At 44.6% G+C, this 14325-nt stretch overlaps 1 long non-coding RNA gene across 1 annotated transcript in view; it reads left to right on the forward strand.

Moving 5' to 3' along the window:
- Positions 1 to 5781, forward strand: part of LOC146194183 (uncharacterized) — a 667843-nt gene extending 662062 nt beyond the window's left edge. The window contains exon 8 of the long non-coding RNA XR_014705790.1: positions 5632 to 5781. This is a non-coding gene — a long non-coding RNA (uncharacterized LOC146194183). The remainder of the gene's footprint in view (positions 1 to 5631) is intronic.
- The last annotated feature ends 8544 nt before the right edge of the window (positions 5782 to 14325 follow it).

Raw genomic sequence — 14325 nt, forward strand, 5'->3', positions numbered from 1 at the left:
TGCTGTAGAGTATGTTAATGTAATTCAGGGGCACGACGCAGTCGTCAAACGTAACTCAAAAACCTTGCCGACGTTCAGCGGCCCTTCAACAGAAGGTCAATTGGGTAAACGTTGCCTGGCCCGAGAGGATAAAAAACGGCGGGCAACTGGCTCATCAAAGCTGCTCGTCGCGCAAGCTGTCAAGTTCAGCCGTAAGTATACAGACTATTATTGTATTTTTTGCAGATGTAGAACTGGCGCCCTTGCATTGAGCCAGATAGCGCTGCTATTTCGCCCTGGCGGTATGCATGCATGTTTATCAAGAAGGAGGAATAGACTTCGCGTATCTCCGCCACCTGCGTCTGGCGCTTCGCCTCGGATGCTGTCTGGTGTGCGTTGTTCTTCGGCCAGGTTGATCGCGCCCAGCTGGGTCTCAGGGTCAGAGCTGTGCAGGGTCTCCCAAGTTCTTTGGTTATTTATATTTACGGCCCTCCTTGGGGAAAAGGGGCATGCACGTAGTCCTCAACATGTCGACAGTGCAGTAATTTTTTTCCTAACGTTGGTATTAAGGGAGAAAAAATACGATGTCACGCCACAGAAAGACTTTTGGCACATATCGCAGTGTCCGGATTTTGCAATAACGTAAACAAGTGGAGCCATGGTTAAAATACTTTGTGCTTGTTTCTTTACTCTGAAGGGACGGAAGAGGAAAAGTTTTTCAAGAACTGGTCCTAGATACCAAAAACCGGCGTTATTGGGTTTTTCAGATGCCGTAATTTTTTTACCGGCGAATGTTTATCAATGTTTTTGGGTTAGAACCGGAAAGTACATTGCCTGCTTGTGCCGTCAGATTTTTTTTTTTTTTTAACGATATTTACTGCCTAAGGGCATCTGTAGGGTATGAGATGAAGAATGAAGAAATGTATAAATTAATGGAAAAAGGTTGGGTGATTTTATGAAGTCAAGGAGTCCCTGCGTCCAGGTGATATACGAGGCAGGATTGTTTGCTGGCAGGCTAGCTTTCGCCAAGTGCCGGGATTCGTGTCAATTTCAGTGCTGGGCAGTCCCACAGCAAGTCGGCTTCAACATTTTTGTTCTTGCATATCGGACACCGTGGGTGGGGATATGTGTCCCCGCCCAGAGTGTTCGATATGTAAAAACAAAAATGAACATAGTCATTGCTTTTTCAGAGCAAGAGCTCAATTTTGAACTGTGGCATTTGTATGTTAAGGCAAGTGATGTCATTCACAAGCCATAATAATGCAGCTGCATGGGAACAGCTATCAAGAGGTTTTGGAAAGGGGAGAGAAGGACAAAAAAAAATCAAAATAACAACAAATCAGAGTATACTATACCTGCCAAGCATGGCATTATCTGAAACAATTCAAGGGGGAACCAAAGTAAGAAGTAATGAGAAACAAACATGTTTGAAAAAACAATTGGAGCTTATGCTTTTACAGGAGGGGGGGCGGGGATCCAGAGTATGCACATGTGCTATGAATAAACTGTACTATTTACACTTTATGGGATTGTTTTCATGACTAGTTGTGGCAGAGAGGAAATATATTTAAGGAATACTAATGCTTCTTTCAAGATATTGTTGCAAGATAACGACAACGAAGTGTTTCCTTCACTTGCCTCGTGGAAGGGACAGGGAGATAACAAAGTGGGCCTGGTTCCATGTTGCTGCTCGCGGCTATGCTAGTTGAGGCTGTTGTAATTATACTGTAAATACATAGAGTTTTCACGTAACAATATTTGCTCCCGTTGGTTCCAATGCTCTAAATTTATGGATTAGATATGCCACCCTATAATTTATGTCCCTTGAAGATTTAAAGCCCAACATGGAGAATAAATAAATTTCAACAACCTTACGGCCCATCTGATTGAAATGCTGGGAAACTGCCTTCGGGAGGGCTTTGCCTGTGTCTGCCCGATGTTCATTTACCCTTCTGTTCATTGATTGCCCTGTCTCTTTCGGACAAGTTCGGAGCCATAATTGAAAACCTACTTGAAAAGCCATGCCCTTTGCTGACTGCAAATATCGCTCTGTAGGATGAGCAAATGAATGCGCTTCCTCGACTGCCATGGGCAAGGCACTGAAGCGTGGGGTGCAGCACAGATGTCCGCACAGCTTCTCCGCACCTCCAGTTCCCCCAATTTACTGCATGTAACACACTGCTCCCCTGCAAGTTCACCGTCGTCTGGGGAAGCCATCGCGCAGGGCGAGCCACGAAACTTTCGCTTACCAGTGACGACTTGAAATGTGCCCATGCCACAAAAGTGTAATGCGATGATCAATTACAGTACTGGTACCGGCAGCTGATCAGAGTTATCAAAGCTTATGCTACGCCGCACGTTCAGACTATAAGGATGGTCGACTCTGGCAAAAAACAAAACAGATCTGCCGCTCCAAACGGCCTGGAGTAGAAGTTGCAGTGAAGGCATGTTCGCGAATGTGGCAGTTAGTCTTACCGTCATATTCATGACTGCGCCTTCACTCGAACTTCTACTCCAAGCAGCCCCTGAGGCCCGTTTTTCGTTTCAGAAAACAACCTCCACTCGAATAACTCCCACAGTGCCAGAGAGAACTCGAGTTTTCTCAAGAATCTCTAGTCGGCAATGCCGCTGCCTTGGCGCCGCTCCTCGACCACTCCACTTGTAAACACTGAGGACATCACATCGTTTGCTCGCTTGTGGACTTTGTTCTACCGGTATACCAAACTTCACGAAAGTGGATATGACGAGGTTGCACCAAACCTTTCTCTAAAGCATTGGCTGAAAGTGACAGCGACCCAGGACATCTGGCACGTTATCGTTTTACAGGTGTGGCCGTGGCCTCTTGCTGCCCGTGCCGAGCTTTTATAACTGTGATCAGCCGCCGGTACCAGTACTGTAATTGATTATCGTATTATGCTCCTGTGGTGTGGGTACATTTCAAGTCGTTGCCGATGAAGTGAACAACTTTTCGGAGCCTACTGAGTGCAGAGTTGAGGCGCGCATTTCACGGTTAATGGTGAGCTTGAAGGTGGACTCGAGCTGTGGGGGAGGCGCACTCCTTCCATAGCTCGCCCTTTCTGATGAACGGCGGCAAACTTGTTGTGGGGGAACAGCATGTCGCAAGCAGTAAGCTGGGGTGCACCGAAGGCGCGGTGGGGCTGTGCGGACATCTGTGCTGCACCCCACGCATCAATGGCTTGCCTGTCACCTGAGGGTACGTAGTGCGTCTTCGGACGCGCGGCACTGTCGAGGGAGTGCATTGGTGTGCTTGTCCTACGGATGGATATTCGCTGCCAGCGAAGGCATTCTCTTCAAGCACATTTTCAGTTAGGGCTCCGAATTCAGGTGTATGCGCTGAAACGCACTGTGAAGCAGCATGCAGGTTTTCACCGTTTGCCCCCGAGCCCTCTGAAAGCCAAAGCCATGTTCATAGAAAGTGCCGGCTTTTACTTTTTTTTTTCCAATGTATTTTGATGTCTGTCAAAGCATGGCAATAAAAAAAAAAAGGCAAAGGGCGAGAACATCTCACACCAACCGAAGTATTCACACCATTTCTCAAAGCCTATGTCATGTACTGCGTAAACTCTACGTCACCAGCAGCGACTGTTGCCAGGCGCAAAAGCATTTTTGGTCGTTTTTCACAGCCACCCTTTTCATCTAGCCCGCAAAACAAGTTCCACTATGCTCTTAACATCCAACTTGCTTGCGAAGGTTGTTTAGAAGACTCAACATGAAAAACTAAGCGTGCTACTTTAGCACACAGTTTTCGGGCCAAAAGTACGCCTTAATTTCATCCCCATAGGCCATTTGCGCTGCTTCGAGTGGAGAGAGAACTTGTCAGAAGAAATGCCGAGTTGGATTCATGAATCCAAATTGGCCCTGAAGTGGAGGAGTGGCTGTTTTCTCCACTCCAAGCACTGGTGGTAGAGCATCGAGTCGAGGCACGTTTACAATATGGGCGCTAGTTGGCATTCATGTGAGAAAACCATTGAGAACTTACAGTACAAGAATCAAACTGAACTTGGTGGTCTATATTGCTGAGACTTTCAGTTTGCACATCCCATTCCAATTATACCTGCAATGCAGTTGCAGGCTTTCAGGCACCGTTAAAACATTCACAGCGCCACTTGGTTTCGGATTCAGTGGGAGTACCCATTTCATGGCAGTTGTATCAACACATGAAGCTCATGATAATTTTTGATGGCAATGTTTGTACCTCCAGCCGTCTGTCAGGATTTTAATTGAGATGTCCCAAGTTTGGTCAAAAGGTTTTCTGTGGGTAAAATTAATGATAGAGCACCTGTTGGGAGCAGCTTGGCTCCACAGAAAATTTCAACTGTACTGATATTTTGAGGTATGCAATTGTATGTTACCAAAGCTTTACTTGTTTCGTTTGCTGTTTCTTCCAAATTCGCTTGTATTATAGTCACAAATGCATGCATTCAAGATTAAGCGAAAAGGGAAGGGTTCGAGAACTTGGGTTTTGTATTTTCTACACCGCTAAAAAGATAAACTGTTCATGCAGTGAAGTTCGTAATATAACAGTGTTTTTTTTTTATATAAATGCTGCTGTGTAAAAACAAAATTTCGTTGTAAATTAGGATGGATTAGGGCGGACGTTAAGAAGCGGCAGATGTTTTTTTTTTTCTTTCTTGTTTTTTTGCCAGAGTAGACCGTCCTTCTCGTCTGAACGTGCAAAGAGTAGCATAAGCTATGGTGGATGCGAATGTTAAGAAGCGGCACATTTATCTTTTTTTTTTTTTTTTTTGCGAGAGTTGTCCATTTTTGCATTTATAAATCAACGAAAGCATGCGGTCAGCTGTGATCATGACACCGGCTTTTAGAAGGGCAGTACTGGTATATCTAACCTGACCAGATTTGGGCTGCATTTGAGAATTTTATTCACTTATTTTGCATTAATAGGGGCTGCCATATTTGTTACAGCTTACAGTATTTATTATTTTGTTACAGTATTTGATTGTTTTAAATGTTAAAAAGAGGGCTTTAATTTGTGTCTTGTTTCCTTCCTCTTCAGTTCATGCGATGTCAGAATTTCCCCACCTACCTTACTCTATGGTCCAGAGTTTTTTGTGTCACAAATTCAACAATGCAGCGAGTGCATTGAAGAAAGCAAGCAAAGAACCAAACAGGAAGGGTCAGGGTTCGGGCTAGTGGGTAATCTACATGAGGTTCCATAGCGCACATTAAAGAAGGGACAGAACACAAGCACTCGTGTTCGGTCCTTTTCTTGATGCGCACTATGGAACCTCATGCATAAACGAGAAGTATGTTTCACTTCTCATTCTCTGATAAAAAAAAAAAAAATGCTTCCAAGATTCTAACCCGCACTCCTTTACTCTGAAAAATGGAACTATTATATTCATGTCAGGATCAGATAAAAAAAACAGAATGCCCCGTTGTGGTTTCCATTACAGGTTGGTGGCTTTGCCATAGTCTACATTTCAAATACGGCGTTTCAGACATTGCAGTTTCCAACTCCAGCTCAGCTTTTTTTACTTTTGTTTTGTCATCATTCATAACCATGTTAAGAAGGAACAAACCATCTGGTTTCTAAAGCTAGTTCTTGTAGCAGTATATGATTGAATGTTAAAAAGCCTACCTTAATTTGTGTCTTGTTTTCTTCCTTTTCAGTACACGTTGCGTCCAAAGTTTGGAACCTATCCAGATCTGCGGTCCGGACTTTCTACTTGCTTTCGTTTAGCACGAGATCAGTGTTTTGCTACTCTATATAATGGTGTATTGTAGCACTGTTTCTTGAAAATTAAACTCTGTAAATAGATATTGAGTGGCATAGGCGTATTTCCTTTCCATGGACTGTATTGTGATTTAATGATGCGTGATATGGTATGGCAGAAATTGTTTGCTGCGAGTACTATGAAAGACCCCATAGTGGAGGGCTTTGGAAATTTCGACCACCTGGGGTTCTTTAATGTGCACTGACATTGCACAGCACTCAGGCGCCTTGCTTTCCACTTCCATCAAAAAGTTGCTGCTGCGGCCGGGATTCGATCCCACATCCTTGGGCACAGAAGTCTTGGATGGATGGAAGGATAGAATATAGGAGCATCCCCTTTGAAACGGGGTGGTAGCAGTAGCTATCATGCTCATTTTTCTCCATACATCTCAATTATTGATTTATAATAGTTAACTAAACCATCATTCTATTTATTAAATTTTCCTCCTACATTACTAACATTATGTCACTTCTCTGCTTTTAAGCCACCAATCTTCCAGCCGTTTTTTGCTAGTTTCCACCGCCGGTTTATTCACCCGGCCACTGTTATCTCTAAACCCCAGAGCTTCAGGAACAGTGATTGCGCCTGCATCAACTTCCGGATGGATACCATTGCATTCGAGTATAATATGGTCAATTGTTTCACTGGAGTTTCCACATACAGCACATGTGTCATCTCCATTGTTAAACTTCTTTTTGTAGCTGCGCGTTCTAAGGCACCCTGATCTAGCTTCAAAAAGTAGGGCACTGCCTCTTGAGTTATCAAAGAAATCTTCCTTCCTGATCTGCATTTTCCACTTTCGGTATAATTCCACACTCTGTTTCTTTTCCATCGAATTTATCCAATTTTTACCTTCTGTGTTTTTCACCTGTTGCTTCATGCTCTTTATTTCTCCGTTGTTTTTACTAGCATACTAGTTAGTTTCCTAGTTCTTTTCCTCCATTGTGAGTCAACGCTTTTTAGGTACAGGTATTTAAATACCTTAGCTGCCCATCTGTTACTGTCCAATTTCCTCAGGCGTTCCTCATATAATATTTTACTCTGAGCTTCCCGTACTTCGAAAGATGCCCAGCCCATATCTCCCTGTACCGCCTCATTTGTAGTTTTGCCGTGGGCACCTAGTGCTAATCGTCCAACGGATCTCTGATTTGTTTCTAATGTCGACTGTACCTCTGATTTGAGGCACAAAACCGCATTTCCGAAAGTAAGTCCGGGCACCATAATTCCTTTCCAAATAGTTCTCAATACCTCATACCTATTCAGTTCAGTTTAGTCGTTCAGTCGTGTCCGACTCTTCGTGACCCTATGGACCATGTCACGCCACGCTTTCCAGTCTCTCACTATCTTCCTAACATCACATAACTTTATCTGCAGTGCCTCGAGGATGCCATCTAACCAACGCGTTCGCTGCCTACCCCTTCTCCGGCGACCCTCTTCTTTCCGTTCCCAACATCAAATCTTCCTCCAGCGACTCCTCTCTTCTCATCAGATGACCAAAGTAGCTGAGCTTTAACTTTAAAATTTGACCCTCCAATGAACAGTCAGTGTTTATGGTCGACAATATCGACTGATTTGATCTTCTGGCAGTCCAAGGAACTCTCAAGAGTCTTCGCCAGCACAATTCAAACGCGTCAATTCTTCGGTGGTCAGCCTTTTTCACAGTCCAACTCTCGCATCCATACATCACAACTGGAAAGACCATAGCACGAGTTATACGGATCTTGGTTGGCAGACTAATGTCTCTGCTCTTTACTAGGCGGTCAAGGCTAACCATTGCTCTCTACCTATTGTATCCCCACAATGCCTTATGCTTCATTATCCCGGGATTCCTTCGCCCTTTGGCCTTAAGTGATTGCTCATGCTTTCCAATGTATGCCAATCCTTCGTTTACCCATACCCCCAAATATTTATATTCTGCTACTCTAGGTATTTCAAGGCCTTGAAATTTAAGACCCTGATCAGTTGAGCCGTTGAAAATCATCAGACCCGACTTAACTGCACTGAAACTGAGGCCTAGAGCGTCCCCTTCGTCTCCGCAATACTTAACTAGAGTTTGCAAAGACTCTCGGCTAGCAGCACAATATCGTCTGCATACATCAAACCGGGGAGGCGCTGCTCTACCGCCTTTCCACCTAATCTGTATGACAGGTTAAAACCTAGGTTACTGTCTTGTATCCTCCGTTCCAGGTTTATCATATAAAGCATGAACAGCACCGGTGATAGAGGACAGCCTTGTCTTAATCCTTTGCATACTTTGACATCCTCCGTACTTCTTATCCCTTCCCACGTAATTTCTACTTTGTTATCCCGGTATATTTCCTGTGGGAAATATACCGGGATATAGTCTTGCACCCTAGCCACAGCACCACCACGGTGGGACATTGCACTCAAATGCTTTAAAGGAAGTTGTGTCACATATATTCAGACTGGGTGGGTAAAATACAGGGACGGAAATAACGGTAAGTTAGCTTAAATAACATTGACTTTTGAAAACTGTCAACCAAGGAGCATGAAAAAGGGTCATGACAATGGACACAAATGTCGCATTGAGGTGTTTGTCGGTATTGCCCTTCATTTATGTTTCTCGGTAGCTAGTTTTCAAAATGTCGGACGTATTTTCAGCATTTGGCAGCTATATTTTTGGTGCATTTTTGCTACATTTTTGTAATGCATCAAAAATATAAGCGCATCAAATTTTTCATATATTTTTAGTGCATTCCGAGAATGGTATAAATTATGCTTTTAGTATATTATTAGTATACTTTTCTTGGTTTGGAAAATATAGCTGCAACATATTTGTAATGCTGCAAAAAATATGAGCGTATCCTATTTTTCATATATTTTTAATCTATTCTAAGGGTACTTTCTGCCAGCATGAAAAATAGGTCAAGTACATTAGTAATACTTTCAAAGTACATTGTCAGTCTATAGGTGGAAGATTTTGTGAACCCTGCCAAGCTGAAGAAAGTACATTTTAAGTATGTTAGGAATAAACTCAACAGGCAAAAAGCATATTTTAAACATTTTTATATAAAGATATGCAGTGTTGTACTCCTAGTATATTTATAACATATTTGTATGGCATTGGGACAAAAAATGCGAAATTAATACGAAATAAATACAATGCGCTTGAAGTACATTTTTAGTGTGGCTGTTTTTTGCTAACTTGCAGGCTTTTGTCAGCAGTTTCCTTTGAGACGACCTGTGCCTCTGTAACCCTGCTTTTTACATTCTCTTCGCATGGCGAAGGGGGTGAAGTGGTAGCTTCTTCTTCAGGAGGCGTGTTCTCGAGCATTTCTGTGAGGACCTGAAAGAATATGAAATATGCACAACACAAATGCCAGCCTACTATGAAGAAATACATAAAAATTCATGAAAACACTGACAAAAGCATTTTCTTTCTTTAGTATCAATAACCACAGTGCCTTAGACTACATCCAAAGATTAGGAGCCTCAAGGAATTTACTATCCTGAGACGTGCTCTTCCCTGCACTCTGTTCTTTTGCATTGTGAAAAATGTAGTTGCAAGATTCTGTTCAAAAGAAGTCAGATTTATACTGATTAACAGCACAAGAGTGAGTGCAACTTTACTAACGAGCACAGAAAACTGCTGCCACTGCACCAATATGGTGCATTTTGACAGATATATGTTCAGAGGGTGAATAAGAGAGAATACGAAAGTTAAACTCCGACCAAAGCTCTCAGTTTTATGCTGTACAGATATACCCCCGCGTACTACAACGCTTGATAGCACGCAATTAAAAAAAAAAATTACCGTCCCACCGCGGTGGCTCAGTGGTTGTTTTGACGAATGTCGTCGAAAGAAAACAGACGGGCTGCCGAGTCACACCTTATTAACTGGTGGGCCTCGTGTCGCCGACTGGTCGCTGCGGCGCACAGGATATGTTCACACGATCCAGTATACAGTTATGGCCCTCGGGTGCCGATTGCTAGGACGCTGATTTCGAGGCAGAGGGATTTGGCCCCGCCACAGCAGATGCAAGGCGCCATGTGTAATATCCGATGTATGGAGATTCGGGCATGAGAAATATTTCCCGAGCCACTATGTCCTTCACATAGCTCTAGTCAGTTCGCGGAACGTTGAACCACACAAGCAAACCACGGACAGGCACAAGGGTACCTTAAACACTTGCCTCCCGCCGCTTTCTTTTGGCGAAGGCCGCTCTTGGAGGTGGCGAGGCGTTATTGTTGTGCGGGAACACTGACGGAACGACTCCGGGCTTCAGTCGCGCTGATTTAATTGGAATTCCGAGTGCCCGCATCGTTCCCAAGCTCCGATAATAGTCACTGTCACGGAAATGGTTCGAGCACAACACAGTTGATTTCGTAGGTACGAAATTTTTCCTCTTCACGTCAGAGACCCACCGCGCTGAAAGTTTCTTGTCCTTTGGAAACGTGTGAAACACCACATCGTCCCGGCCGCAGGTGTTCGCGCAGCCGAATGCTGCGCAGAACGACAACATGATGGCCACTTGTCGCTACACCCACTCCACACAGAACGCTCGAACTAGAAAAAACAAAAGGCACTAGCAAATGATTACGTTGAATCGCCGTTCGCCACGCCAAAGCGCGAGACGCAGCGGAGCAAGCAATGCGGGACAGGCAGGACGGCCGGCCGGCTCGTGGGTCGCCGTGAATGGCGTCACTTCCGCCAGCTCTCCAATTTTGGGGTGATGCTACATTCACACCAATTCGGTCTAGGGGCGGGGCCTCCGCTTTTCACGTGATCAGTGACGTCATGCCGTCGGCAAAAAATACATACCATAAAAAGCGCGCTCCGCGCGTTCCTTTCTGCCGTCGATCCGCGCGCGCGCTTCTCGATCTTCTCTATCCATTCCACTGTTTCCTCGCGACCCTGAGTGACGCTCCTGAACGTCAGGAACTCATTTTGCGACGCTACCTCAGCGACATAGGTAGTTTTAGAATAGGGGAACCCAAGGCTTGGGGCCCCCAAGGAAATAGCGTGCGGCGGCGCAACGTGCTAGCCGAGCGGCGAGTTTTAGAATAGGGGTTTTCCCGACGCAGCTGAGCCGGGCTCGGGCTTGCGTTCGTCGATTGCAGCGCCACGACGGTAAACCAAGTACAAGCATTTAAATATATAAAAGCCAAGAACGCTATTTTATTAATCAAAAAGTACTATTATTGTGCAAAAACCATCTTAAAACTACCGGTTATATAAACCGTTTCAGTCAGACAAGACGAAATCGGCCAATTGTCAATCCAGGCCGAGACCGGGAAATCTCATTTGACCTTCCGCGCTTTCCGCCGTCTGGTCCCTATGGCAACCAAAGGAGGCGAACTCGCTAAGCCTAGCAGCTCGGTAAATCCGGAAGCAATCAGAAAATATAGCGCGTTTTATCGCTAAAATTTGGTAGTGCGGGCATCATGAGACATAGCATAAGCTTCGCTGGCCTTTCGTTTTCCATGAACGCGTGACACCATGGAGCGGCGACGACGAATGTGTGCCGAGGCGAGCGGCCGCCGCTTGGCCGAACGCCGCCATGTTGCCGTAACCCAAGCGACCCAACGGCGGCTTGGGGCGAACGCTATTTCCGAAAAATAGGGGCGACACTCTCCTCCGCGCCGCGCTTTCCTCCTCGATTCTCCTCGCGCGGCGGCGGCGAGCGCTGCGCACGACACGCTTTTTCCTCCTGACGCCCGCCGGCCGGCCGCAGCAGTGAGTGAAGCGCGAGCTTTTGGGCCAGGTCTGCGCTCCAGGAGTGCACAAAATTTTTGAAAGATTGCGAGAAAAGCATTGAGAATGCCTATAGTAAAGTTCATGAATTGATTGCTTTCTTCTTAGAACTGTTTGAATGGGGAATGCTGATAAACAAAGCTTTCAGGCGAGTTCTGTGCTACAGACACTTTTTAAGTCTCATGATAAGGTTTTACTTTGTGCACTTAATCTAGTACTGCCTCTGACTTTATGTTTGTTTTTTTTAGAGCGTGAAATCTGCCACCGCGGTAAAACTTCAGAAAACGATCCAGGCTGGTGCCTTGAGCTTCAAGATTAGAGAAGGTTAAAGCAGGACTTAGTCTATTTCGCTACTGTCAAGCTATCTCTCTAAGCATAGTATATGTCACGTGATCAACCATGAGATTGGATTATTGGTTAATTGTACATGTATTTCAATCAATTACTGGGCCAAATTAATTGATAGTTAGTAAATTGCAATTAAAATCTAAATTTTAGCTGCAACACCGAACCGTATACCGTTGGAAAGCTTAGGCCAAGTGTAATGGCACTGTGCTAGTTAGCGATCCGCGATAATCTGCGTTCATTAGTTAATTTGTATAAAATCAAATTTTGAGCTGTTCCTTGCTGCTTCGAGGCAAGGAACAGTTTCGCCACGGCAGTCTTGATATGATGCTGATGGAGGAATTAAATAATTTTATGAGTACGTGGCCCCTCACTGACTTCGCGTGTGGTTAAAAGACAGCAGGGTACACTGGGAGAAGTGGTGGGCCCTATTGCCGATACACTGAAGTTCTGGGGCAAGCATGCTGTGGTCTCATGCGCTGTGTAAAAGAGCTTGATTTCATTGAACGCAACAATCAAATAAAAAAATTACAAGGTGCACATAGGTCTTCAACGTGCGGAAATGAGAAAGCATATAACTGCCAATTCATTAACTATCGCTATCCTATCTATCACTATATCTACTAATGCCAGAGACCTATCGTAACTGTCACTATCCGCAACGAACACTATCACCTCACTATCCGGGCCTATTACTATAATTTACTATTATTATCCGTAACAGTCACCATCATTACCTATCACTATTCATAACCATCACTATTTAATCTGATGCCGTCCCATGACCCATTGATATACTTCAATTTTCATTGACTTACGTTGTCAGTCATATCTCTATTATCTCATAATATCTGACGAGACAACTATACATTGACTTTTAATTCTTATACTTTCTTGTTTTCTCATAAATGGAGGTGAGAAAAGAGCAAGCAACAGAAATAACTGACTACTATCAGCGCGAGGTTCATGTCTCTGTCGAGGAGGCTTCCTTTACTTCAGGACAGGTCGGTGAGAGAAAATTGATGGAACTGCGTTTGGTCTGCTTTTTTTCGAGTTCGTGTAATATTGGCGGCTCAAACTGGTCTTCAGTGAAATGTAGCTACAACATAGAGCGATGAGATAATTACTCAGGCTAGGTGAAAAAAAAAATCTTGCATACAATTGAAATGAGTAATATGTTACAGTGTTAAGAATTGTTGCTCGCAAAATGTTCCCCTATTTTTACATAATAACTATAATCATCATTGATTGTTTAAGTTTCGTAAATACAGAAAATTGATGCAATGATTCCGGCTGATTTGACATCGATGGGATAACTTTTCTCGCAATAAATGAATACGCGGAATCGCGCTTTTAGAGCTCCAGCTTTCAAAGCGAAGGTAACCTGCCAACGCCTTGTAGTCATGGTCAAAGTGAAGCGTGTGTGATCATATCCTGCACATTGGCCGTATCCCTGATAAAACGAACGCATATTTTTTTAACCCACGCGTGCGTCGAAGCATGGCAAGACACATTCAAGAATTGAAAAAAAAAATGCCATACCACCTAACTAGTGCAGATTACCCGCAATACCTCGGGTTTACTTGCCAAAGAGTTTTTCAGGGCCAGCATTCAATGCTCCCGAGTAACCGACGCACACTACAAGTAAAAGCTGGAAAGGCTAGCTCCTCTACAAGCCCGAATTTTGATTTTTAGTGAAGGAGGCCAGGGATCCTAGAATAATCGCGACAAATGCAATCGAGACTGTAATTTTCCAGTTATTTCTGACAGCAAAAAGCAGATTATAGCGCCCTGTTTCTCACTGTACAGAAGTCGAAGCGTGTTAAATGATGGAGCCTTGGAGCCTCGCAGAATATTCAGCATGCTGCAGAGGACAACCTTATTTTTATACAATGAACATGCTGCCGCCGCAAAAATATTGAGCAGCAAGCAGGAATAAAAAACGCAGCGTCAGGTGACGCGTTATTACGGGGAGTGAGAAAGGCACTCGACGTCGTAAACAACTCTGTTGTTTCTAGGAATAAACGTCTTTCGACTAATCTTGTGAATCCATTGACTCGTGCGCAAGCCGTCACGCTTGCCTTGAGATATCATGAATACCGCATAACCATCTTCAGGTCGCTTGCTGCAGTTGTACGCGCAACAGCACGGCATAGAGCTTGCACGCTGCAATAAAAGCACAGCGCGCAATATTCGCTCGCAGAGACTGGGGGAAAAATGGCGCGAAGGAAAAAGAAAACACAAGGAAAACGCCGGACGCGCGTCGGTTTCCAATGGCAACGGCAGGGAGACCAATCGTCGCTCAGGAAATCGGGCGGAGAGCCGGCCTTCAGCGAAGGGGCGCGCAAGGGGCGAGGAGGAGGCGAGGAGGTAGCGCGGCGGCGGCAAAGTTCAATCGTTGGCGTAACTTTCAAAGTATCAAGGGGTTTTACGGTAAACTGCATTCCTGCGCCATCTGCCGTCAAAGAGCACGGCGTCGAGGCTCACGGAAATGGCGCGCCAGGGGCGCTTTGCGTATGCCTGTCCTTC

The sequence above is a fragment of the Amblyomma maculatum genome, chromosome 3 (genome assembly GCF_055883805.1).
Source record: "Amblyomma maculatum isolate TAMU_Amacu chromosome 3, ASM5588380v1, whole genome shotgun sequence".
Lineage (NCBI taxonomy): Eukaryota > Metazoa > Arthropoda > Arachnida > Ixodida > Ixodidae > Amblyomma > Amblyomma maculatum.